Below are 11473 nucleotides of genomic sequence, written 5' to 3'. Positions count from 1 at the left end.
CACCGTCAGACGACGTTGAGGGAGCACACAAGGAAGGTGCTGGGGCGAGTTTGCGGTCACATGACTAAGATTTTAAGATAATGTCCCCATTCTCTAAAATCTGCTTTGACTGATGAAGCAAGAGGAGTGTGGCAGGATCCCTGCATGTGTATGCGTGTGTTTAGGAACTTAGCTGAAGAGCTGCTAGCACACGTTGGCAGCTGAGGTGCTGATGGAGTCCCACCTAGTCGTTCTCTCTTAGCTGACACTGTCTGAACTTATGAGCATGAACAAATGTGTTTGGAGTGAGTTACTCTCTGTTTTAACAGGAACACCCCTTGGAGTGCCTATGGGAACAATAGTTAATTATGGAAACAAACTAGAAGAACTTTTAGAACTATAACATCCCAAAAAGTCTGACAAAAGTGGGGGACAACCATAAACTGCTAATATTTCCCAGCATCCATTTCTAGTGTAAAACAAGTAAGATATACTTTTGTGATAGCTTATTTATTTATTTATCTATCTATTTATTTACTTATTTGTGGTTTTTCAAGACAGGGTTTCTCTGTTTAGTCCTTGCTGTCCTGGAACTCACTTTGTAGACCAGGCTGGCCTCAAACTCATAGATCCGCCTGCCTCTGCCTCCCGAGTGCTGGGATTAAGGCCTGCCTTACCACTGCCAGGCTTTTCTTTCTTTCTTTCTTTCTTTCTTTCTTTCTTTCTTTCTTTCTTTCTTTCTTTCTTTCTTTCTTTCTTTCTTTCTTTCTTTCTTTCTTTCTTTCTTTCCTTCCTTCCTTCCTTCCTTCCTTCCTCCCTCCCTCCCTCCCTCCCTCCCTCCCTCCCTCCCTCCCTCCCTCCCTCCCTCCCTCTTTCCTTCCTTCCTTCCTTTCTTTCTTTCCCTTCTTTCCTTCCTTCCTTCCTTCCTTCCTTCCTTCCTTCCTTCCTTCCTTCCTTCCTTCCTTCCTTTCTTATGTGTGCATGCGTGTGCCAGGCACTCTTGTGGAGGTGAGAGTACAACTTTGGGTGTCACGTCTCTTCTTCCGTCATGTGGGTCCAGGCATCGAACACAGGGTCTCAGGTTTGGCAGCAGGTAACTTTACCCCCTGAGCCCTCTGGCTAGCCCCTAAGATTCATTTTAGAAGGAGTGAGGTGGCGTTTAAGTTTTGTTCTCTTCTCTTTCACTTTTGACTTTTGGAATTGATGAGGAAGTCTTCAGCCGCCAGCTGAGGCCAGGCTCTTAATACTTTGGAATCCTAGTAAGTTACTTTGAGAAGGAAATTCAGCTTGTTTCTCTGAGGGTTAAGGACACTTGTTTTCCTGAGTTTTCTAAAGAGGATGTCTTCCTCGGGTGGCCTGGCTTTCGCTGGAGGTGGGGGTTAGGAAAGAGGCACCACTTTGATTGAGGGGCAATGTATAAGTGAATCAGTGTGACTTTTGGGTTTTATTTTCGAGACTGGTTCTGTGCCAGTCACAGATTGGCATTCTTCCAGATGTCAGTTACATTATCAGTCCTAGGAAATTTGATTAAAATATTAGAATAGGTTTCTATTGTCTACACATCACCGACCCGGGCAGTCACATCAGAATGATTACTGTCTTGATTAATTCTGGCAATACCCCACAGCAATCACTAGCTCTTCTTTAAATTAGATGGAGCTCATCATGTAGCTGAAAAAATTAATAAGAGCAGGAACAGCAAATGGAAAAAAAAAGGGGGGGAAGGCCAACTTGAAATTCTGATTTAAATGTCTAGTATATTGAAATTGAGGAGAAGATGTAAAATTAAGAAAGTTACAAGCAGGAAATGGCAAACACCAGCTGAGGCGACAGGGAATGCCATATGTTATATGTTCTTCAGGCTTTTTTTTCCTTCTGCTTTTTTCAAAAAAGACTATATATAAAATACACACATTATATATATACTTGCATACATTACCCTGGCACATGTATCATTAAGGATCTCCTTGGAAAGACAAGTTGATATATTTATTTTTTGGAAACAAAAATTCAGAGTTATTTTCTGCAGCATCAGGTTTGCATTTATACCAGTAATCCCATGACTCTATTCATTGTTGAAGATTTAAAATTCCAGTCAGTTTCTTTTAGAGTTCCTGTTGGATTTCATCTATCCAAGTGCTGAGCTCTGCTGTCTCTCTGTGTTTCTGTTGATGAACATCCAAGGAATAGTTCCGAAGCCTGTTCCAATCTATTCTTCCCACAATATTTGTCTAACACCGGATAAACAATTGATCACAAAGAATAAACAACGATAGACTGTTCTTAATGCAATTGTATTGGGGCCATGCAAATCTGGGCAGGCTTTAGTACACAGAGGCAAGTGTGAATTTCAAGGCTTCCATAATGTGGAGTTAGTTTTGGATGTCAAAACTCACTTATTATTATTCTTGTTTAGATTTATTTTTAAAAATTGACATTTCCCCCACAATTTGCTGTTCAAAACCCTTCTGCACAGTTATATCCTGTCATCATATGCTGCCGTAAATACTAATCAATAAAGCATTGGATGAAAAGCCCAAAGTTGCTGGTTGTTAGAAAGTCAACAGCTTTGGAAAAAGGAGCAGCAAGCCATCCTGTCAGCTCATCCACATTTCTCTAGGCCTTAGAAGTCTTTGACCTCCCTAGTTTGCTTCCCATATGGCAGAAGCAGCTAACATTTCTCTGTGCATTCACGATTTCCCAGAGCTCTTTTGGAAAAAAAATAAGTAAAAGCCTCTTGGTCTTAGCAATTTATTATCAGTTAACCAACTTACAAAATTTACAACAAAGAATTCTCCTTCTTTCCATCATAAAGCACACAGTCTAAGGATAGCCTTCTTCCACATTTTAGTTCTCTGCTATTTTGTGGAGTACGACCTGCAGGGGCTTCCTCTTGACAGACCACAGAAGAGGACTCAAGTAAACCAAAGAAATACAGTTCTTTACCGCCAAATGCATCAGTCTGGGTGTGATGCTCTTCTGGAAGACCATTTTTTTTTTTTAAATAAGGAAAGGTTTTCTAGTTATTAAAAAAATGAACAGTGACCTATTGTGTCAACAGAGCTAAAAGTAGACTTCAACAAAACCTCTAATTAAGTAGTTTCTAGAGCAAACCCTGAGAGTCTGTGGGTCGTAATAAGAACCATAAAAATCTATTTCTGCAAAGTCACTGATCTTTCAATTATTTTACAAAATCCAGAGTTAAAGAATGTTTTAGGAAAGTGTCACTTCCTCTTCCTTCTTTCCTTTCATTTTTTTTTTCCTTTCATTGCAGAATGGGCTTGGATTTGTGAGCCTTAGCCTGCCTGGTGCTGGGATTGTGTATGTGTACCATCATGCCTGGCTTCTTTTTCTTAAATAAGTAAATTATGTTGCTTGTCTATTGTGCTTCATAAGTAATAAAGGGTAGGTTAGGAAAATGAAAACATGAAGTCAGGCAATAATAGCTTTTTAAAAAATCATAAGTGAAGTTATTTATAAATGCAACATCCCAGAACAGTTTGACTGACAGGTATTCCAGACCCAGCTAACTCTTTGTCTCAGTCTTCACAGAGAGATGCAGAACAGCTGCCAGGGACTGATGTGTTCAGAGTGTTCCTCAGAGGAGAAAAAGGGAATGCTAGAGGAACGGAGGATCATGCCAGGGTAGATGATAAAACAATTGGAACATGGTGACACCTGAAAGCCCTGTATTATCAGAACAACTAAATGAGTCAAAAACTTTGCTGAACAGAAAGCAAGGGGTGGGCTCTAGAAAGACTTGGATGCGTCTAAGAAAGAATGTAGACATTTTGCAGTCTTATTATCTAAGATGACAGCTGAAATGGACCTGAATCCCTTTATGTCACTCTCTCTCCTCCATTCCTTCCTCCACCCACACATCAGGCTAAAAGCTGGTCGGTAGAGTCACTGCGCCCTGAAAATGTAAAACGTTTGTAAATACCAGTATGTGGTAAGTGTTCCTGCTGCTCATTTTACCACGATGCTTGCATTGAAGGTGATGTTTCGGGACTGAGAGTTCTAAGGGAGAGAGACAGACAAGGGCATTTGACAGTTTGGGTATGTTTCCAAGGTGTGGTACCTACATTGCTTTCCTTTATCCTGTTACATATGCTTCTAAATGCAGTCCTTTGTATGAGCAGCTACTGTGAGCAGCTATTTTTATGTTACCAGGAATCCTATTTATAATTTTAAACATTACTTATTTGTTTATTTATTTATTTATGTATTTATTTATTTGTGTGTATGTGCATGCATGTGCATGTGCACAGGCGTGTGTGTGTGTGTGTGTGTGTGTGTGTGTGTGTGTGTGTGTGTGTGTATACATGCGTGCCACAGTGCACATGTAGGGTCAGAGGACAACTTGTGGGAACTGGTCTTCTCCTTCCATCCTGCAAATCCCAGGATCAAACTCAGGTCACCAGGGGTACAGGAAGCCCTTTTATCTGCGGAGCCATCTTGCTAGCTGGAGTCTTAGAATTTTTTGTTCATGATAGTTTAGTTTTTTTCTCTCTCCGTCTTTGTTAATCAGGGTTAATGTCTTCAGGTCTTTAAGAACGTCTTTGGAATGTGAAGTGTACAGCAAGACGGCACTTTGAGCCTCCATCATTGGGAACTGGGGTGGACGGTCTAGTGAGCTAACCCTACTTGAACTCAGGATAGACTGAGGGTGAGGGTGAGAGAAGGGATGGCTGTCTCCCACATGGATAGATGAGAAAGGAGTTGAGAAATTCTTCTATCGCTGGAGAGTGTTATGACTCGGATGAGGAGAATGAGTTACTAGGTGGGTAGAGCTTCCATTCTACAATTAAACAGATGACTTCCTTAAAATGGCTGTCTTAGGGGGGTAGGCTGCAGATTTTTGTGCCGTTCATCATCTTACTGAGAGTCATATAAAAGCAGGTTTACTTTCTATTTTAAAACAAAGGAAACAGAGGGCTTTGACAGAAGTACACTGTAATTGTGACCATGTGTGAAGCCCAAATATAGTCCATAACAATATTTCTACCTGCCCTTGCAGGAACTAAGACATTTGGTGAACTACTTTCTAAAATTTCAAATAAATTTTTAAAAATCAGAAAACACATGAAAGTAAGAAGGCAGAGGAATCTTATCTTCCAGACACAACTGCTGGTGATATTTTTAGAGTATTCATATCTAGTTTTTTTTTCTCTTAATTTAAAAGTTTCAAACTATCTACTTTGAAGAAAATAGTCATTGAAGAAAGTATAGGCAATTCAGAAAGTATAACGAAAAAGTCTTCCCAAATTTCACAATTTAAGAGATGGTTACTATGAATATTTGGGTGTATTTCCTTTCTGCATTTGAATGACAACAACAACCAACAACAGCAACAACAAAAATCTGTGCCTCCAAGCTGGCTACTTGTCTCCTAAATTCATGCTTTCTGGAGACATGATGCTCCAACTAGATTTCCCAGATTCCCTTGAGGCTAGATGTGGTCACATGACCACATTTCCACCAAAGAGGCAAATGGAAGTCACGTGCGTGTTTTCTGGTTATTTTCTAAAAGTGATTGCCCTACTATTCTTCTGTTTTCTTTCTATTGAAGAACCTCATTATTAAACAAGGGCAAGCATTCCAGGCTGCTCAGAAAAATGGTTCTAACATTCACCCTAGCCCAGAATTCTCTTGGATAACCCATCTGTCTTCAGGAAACTTCTAAAGGGATATTCAAGCAGGACGAATCTTTAGGGCTTGTTAACTGGAAAGCAAGACCTAACACCCCTTAATGTCCCTTAGATACAGTCTGTAGTTCCTTGACATAAGCTGATGGGACCGAGGTTAGATTTGGATTTATGTATTGGTATTTCAGTGATTATTTTATACACATGTATGTACCCTACATATTTTTGTAAAAATTCACATTAGTTTTGGCACATATCTTTATATAATTGACTATTCTTTGAAAACATGATATTTAACAGTAATATAATTGTAATAAGAACAAAACATTATTTATAGGGCATTCCAGTTGTTTATATTTTCCTTATAAAAATTCTGATATGTGTAATTCTTTTTACTTTGACTTACTAATTTTGTAGTTTGAATTAAACAAAAGCACAATTACTGGGCTACAGGGATTGTGTATCCTAAAAATTCTTGGGCAGATTTGGGGGGCTAACAAACTGTAAAGAACTGGAGATAGATCTGTGAATGTCTTCGTGAAAGATTAATCATATGTGCAACATCAGGGACAAGATTATGGAATGCTTGCACAAAAATTATGAAAAGTTCATTATCAAGAAATCATGCTTGTTTACTCTCCAATGACTTTGTAAGAGAATAGAGAGGTGCTGCAAGACAGCTACACAGTTTCAATTTTGGCAATGGTGAGGTGAGGTTAGATCTTAGTTTGTCTTCCGATCTTTCTCTAAGGCTTTTACCCCTAAAAAAAAAAAAAAAAAGGGAAATGTGGTGATATTTATTTGTACTTTAATAAATAAAGTTTGCCTGGAGATCAGAGGGAATAGCAAGCCATTTTAAGTAACCAAAGAAGTCAGAGAGCAGTGGCACACATCCTTAATCCTATCACTTAGCAGGCAGGATCTCTGTGTGTTCAAGGCCACACTAGGAAACAGAGCCAAGTGTGGTAACACATGCCTTTAATCCCAGTACCAACCATAGAGGCCTGGAGGTCTATACAGACAGACAGAAAGTGACGGAGCTGTGTAGGAAGAGGAAATGAGGTAGCTGGGCCAATGAGAGGGCAGAACAGCAAAGCAATAAAGGCGTGGGTAAAACAGGAAGTAGCTCACATTTGGAAGCTGCAGAGTTGGTGAAGTGAGGTTGGCTCGTGGCTTTCCCTATTTTCCTGATCTCTCTAAGGCTTTTACCCCTATATTTGGCTCCATGTTTTTTATTTAATAAGACCATCTTAGAAATTCGTCCATAGCAGGTGACAATTGAGGCCAGAAACTTTCTCCATTTGAAGTGACTTCTTACTTGCCATCTCAAAGGGAAATATCTTCCTTAAATGAAGCGTTCTAGGCCAGAAGGGGAACTAGGGTGGCAAAATCAGTGTTTTGTCTTCAACAAATATCAAGATATTGGCATGCTCCTTAGCATTTCAGGCATTAGGGGATTAAGGCAGAGCAGAAGCGTTTGATCTATACCTTTTCTTTCTCTGTAATGAGAAAACCCAAGAGAAATGGAGAGTGAGGAAGAAAGCCTAATTGGGAGTTTATAATAACATGAGGACCACACATGTTTGGTTTCACACATGAAATCTGTGTCAATTGGATGTGTCACATGGACTTACTACATCTGTGTCAATTGGATGTGTCACATGGACTTACTTCATCTACTACATGTGTCCTATGGACTTACTACATCTACTACATGGATGTGCTGCTTGTTCCTACTCTGAAGTTTTTGCTATTTTTTTTTTTTTTTTTTTTTTTCTTTTTTTTTTTTTTTTTTTTTGTTTTTGTTTTTTTTTTTTGGTTTTTCGAGACAGGGTTTCTCTGCGTAGCTTTGCGCCTTTCCTGGAGCTCACTTGGTAGCCCAGGCTGGCCTCGAACTCACAGAGATCCGCCTGCCTCTGCCTCCCGAGTGCTGGGATTAAAGGCGTGCGCCACCACCGCCCGGCTGTTTTTGCTATTTTTATTGCAACTTGTAGAATTACTTTCAATATGAATCTCACAGTGAGATTTTCTAAACACACTTTACAAAGAAATCTTTCTGTTTTTTTTTTAGTTGCATTACAAAATCTTGTTAGTGAAACTAACTTAGCCTAATTGCAGCACAAGCTAGCCATGGGGAGAGAACTTTCTAATAGAGTTGGGAGTCCCACACATCAGACCAACATAGACGTGTTCAAATTAGGTTCTCTACATCTTTCATTCCAACTCACTTTATACTATTCTGAATCCATAGGAAACTTTTCAACTATCTACATTGATACATACTTTTGGAAGCAAGAAAATAACCTAGGTTTATTGTATTGGAGGTAAAAACAGCAATGCAGTTTTTCTTAACCTTGTATTTCTTGGGTGGCAAATGCCCTGGGTATCTGTTTCTGCTCATATCCATGTGAGCTTTACTGAGCAGGAGCAATAAACTCAAATTTTCCTGCTGCATGTAAGTCAAGCTAAAAGCTGATTTCAATACAACCTCATCATTTGTTAAGATTCAGAGTAGCAATGGCATCATGGGCTTGGATAACCCAGTAAATAATCAGCTAGGTTCAATTTTGAGTTCTAGCTGTACTGTTTGTATAGCAGAAGCCATAAAAATAGAAGAAACTAAAGCACCCATTGTTAAAGTTCAGCGGTCAAGATTACTTTGTCAGTGGCCATTATCCTCTCATTTTCATTTGTTGCTGAAGGCCTGAGGTTGAATATTATGCAATATGATACTAAAGTTCACTGTGGGATTGGGGTGGGGAAAGAGCCAATTGTGAAACAGAAGAGCAATAAAAAGTGATGGTCACAAATGGAGAACACCCAGATTAAAAAAAAAAAAAAAAAACTTATAAAATTACATAACAATTATAAATTTCGAAACTTTATAGATCGGTGAAACAGGGAGCACAGAAATAAGCCAAGCATGTAAGGAACTTTGCCTGTTGACAGTTTAAGTCACAGGAGCAAATACCTGTTGTTCCGCCAAGATGACGAGGGCTCTGGTTGGGCATCTGAAAAACACAAAGCTAGGATTCAGGTCTGGAAAAGGGGCTTCGGGGATCACGTTAGGCTGTGAGGGTGGCAAGAAGCAGACCCAGAAGCAAGCCAAGGAGATAGATAGGAAGATAGGGTGTTCAGAAACCAGGAGGCCAGAGGACCCCTGACGTTAGTAAGTGAAGGTGCGGGGAAAGGCTCTGGTCACAGGTAGAATAGGAATCTGGCCCAAAGTAGCTGTTCCTTGTCCCTGTGATGATAGTGACTCTTTCCAGTCCTGTCTCCTGCTGTGTAATGATTCTTGACCTATAAGTAAGATGAAGGGCTGTACTGTAGCCAGTTATACGTTATAATAATAAACTTTTATTTAAAAAAAAAGGAAAATGCTAAGGTGTGTAATGAACTTTCATTGTAGCTTAAATAAAACTGTAGACAAATCAAATATTATTCCAGAAAAAAAAAAAGTAACAAAAGCCACAGACAAAAACCATGGATAAAAATTGAAGTCTTAGGACGTGGGAGGCTTTTCAGTGACACAAAATCTGGAAACCATAAAGGAAATGACATATATTGGAGTAAGAAGGATGTACAACTTTCAATCGAAAGAAAGTTTAAAAAGTTAAAAGATAAACACTAGAAAAGAATGGTTTTGACAAATGTGACCAAGAATGCTTTTTTAATATGCAAAGAGTGCTTTCAAAGCCATAGAAAATAGATGAATAGATTCAGGAATAGAAAACTATGCAACATGCCAGAGGAACTGAGTCATCTGACCTAGCAGAAGTAGGAGAAAGGTGGGTGGAAAAGGACTTTGAATTAAGGAAGTAGAATCCAAAGTGAGGAGACTGGGCTTGTGGGAATTGTATGAGGAATAGCAGAGTTGACCTTGGGAGACAGCTAAGTAATGCCCAGTAGCAGGTAGCAAGGGAGCCCCTGGGGACCAGCCAGTGCAGTCTGTCACCATGCAGGGAACACTGCCTATAGCCCGCAGTGGGAGGCCATGTGGTTCTGTGTGTATTTTTCGTTGTTATTGCATCCAAAGTTGCCGACACCTGGCTCATGAAGTGTTCAACAGAAGTCATCTCCTTGCAGTGACCCAGTACACTGAGCAGCCCCATCTGATTGCCCATGTGATCACCTCCCTCCTTAAAAATATAGCCCAGGGTCCTTGGTGGCTAGAGGAACACCAGGAGTAAGGAAGGGAAAAATCTAGTAGGTATACATAGGGAGGCTTAGCCAGGGTATATCACACTCTTCTTACAGCCATGCTATTATCCGACTTTCCTGGAGAGACATAAAGAGATGTCTCCATACTCCACATAGGGAGAGGGTACAAAGACATAAGAAAGAATCAAAGTCCAGCTTGGTGAACCAGTGAGCTTATTGGAATTAACTTACAGGAGCATGGACCACTCCAAGGCAAACTGCTGGGAAATACTCTATGCCGTTTATAGGAGCAACATCACTGAAGAGTCTTCTGTCCTCCTCCCCTGCCCCTCCTTCCCCCACTGATCAATAATCTTGGGGAGAGAAGGGTCCCTCATAGGGATGTCCTGAAGGCTTGTTCTTACATGAGCCTCCCCTCCTCCTTCCGAAGGGAGTGTGAATATGCTGGAAAATCTCGTGCTGATGATCATAGGTGCTCTGTGTTGGGACAGTAATGGTCATAACTAATAACGAAACATCTGCACTGCATGCTTTCTGGAAGGATATGGGGAAAGGGGCCTAAGGTTGAGGAAATAAGTTTAGGAACTGGTATGGCAATGAAGGTTATCTGTCAGCAGACAAGAGTAGCTGTTTATGGGTCTTGAAGTCTTAGAGATCCTTCAAGATGCAAACTACTCTACGTGTTTCAGAAGACTGAATTCATACTTACTCACATAGGTGAAATGATTATACATTCTTCAAGACCAGTTACATGTTTGGTGGAAAAAGCCAGGCTTATTGTCTTGCAGATAGATCTTCCTCCTATTTGTTGTGTGATTCTGTGACCTAACCATACTTTTCAGCCTTGTTTTCCTTACCTGTTAAGGGGAAAAATAAGAATACTTGGGGGTAGCTATGAGGCTTAATCTGAGTTAATTTAGGAAAGCATTCTGAAGCTGCAAATTGGTAGTTAACTAATAATCATTAATAATAACAATAATGCTGTGGAGCCACAATATGGAGATCTTTATTATCCAGGGCTATTGTGAGGGAAGTTGCACTATGGTTCATCAGATGACCTAGATGAATTAGTCCAAGGAAAGCTCTCTGTTTAGATGATGGCTGGAGTGAGTCAAATCCATGACAGGCAGACAGGGCAAATATCAGGGGTAACTATCAAATCCGGGGGACTAGAGTTTGGATTTAGGTTGATGTTATGTAATCAATGATTTGGGGACCAAGGTGAGAAGAGATCAAAGTGAAGGTAGATGAAGCAAAGCAGCAGAGATGGAGGTGGGTGCCTTCATCATCAGTAGGAAGTTTCCACTGCTTGCCAAGGGGCTGGCTCACACAACCAGAGACTAGTATCTGAGGCATCTATGTATTTAGGTCTTTAGACATCTTGAGGTACATTGGTCTCAAACAAGGCACTTGTTCTAGAGGGACAGTTTGGCTGAGCTGAGAGTTTGTGGAAAGTACTTCAAATGTCACTTAAGGCATGAGCACTAGACTGTATAGACTTGGTGATGGCTTGATTATGCAAGCCTTGGAGTTAGTAGTCTGAGATCTTAGGAGTCCTAAGCTGTGGCTATAGCTCAGTCACAGAGTGACCTAGTATGCACAAGGCCCTAGATTTGATCCCATTAACAACAACAACAACAACAACAACAACAACAACAACAACACACACACACACAAAATGTAAT

This window comes from Peromyscus maniculatus, chromosome 4, assembly GCF_049852395.1.
Source record: "Peromyscus maniculatus bairdii isolate BWxNUB_F1_BW_parent chromosome 4, HU_Pman_BW_mat_3.1, whole genome shotgun sequence".
NCBI lineage: Eukaryota > Metazoa > Chordata > Mammalia > Rodentia > Cricetidae > Peromyscus > Peromyscus maniculatus.
Note: the sequence above shows the minus strand (reverse complement) of the source record.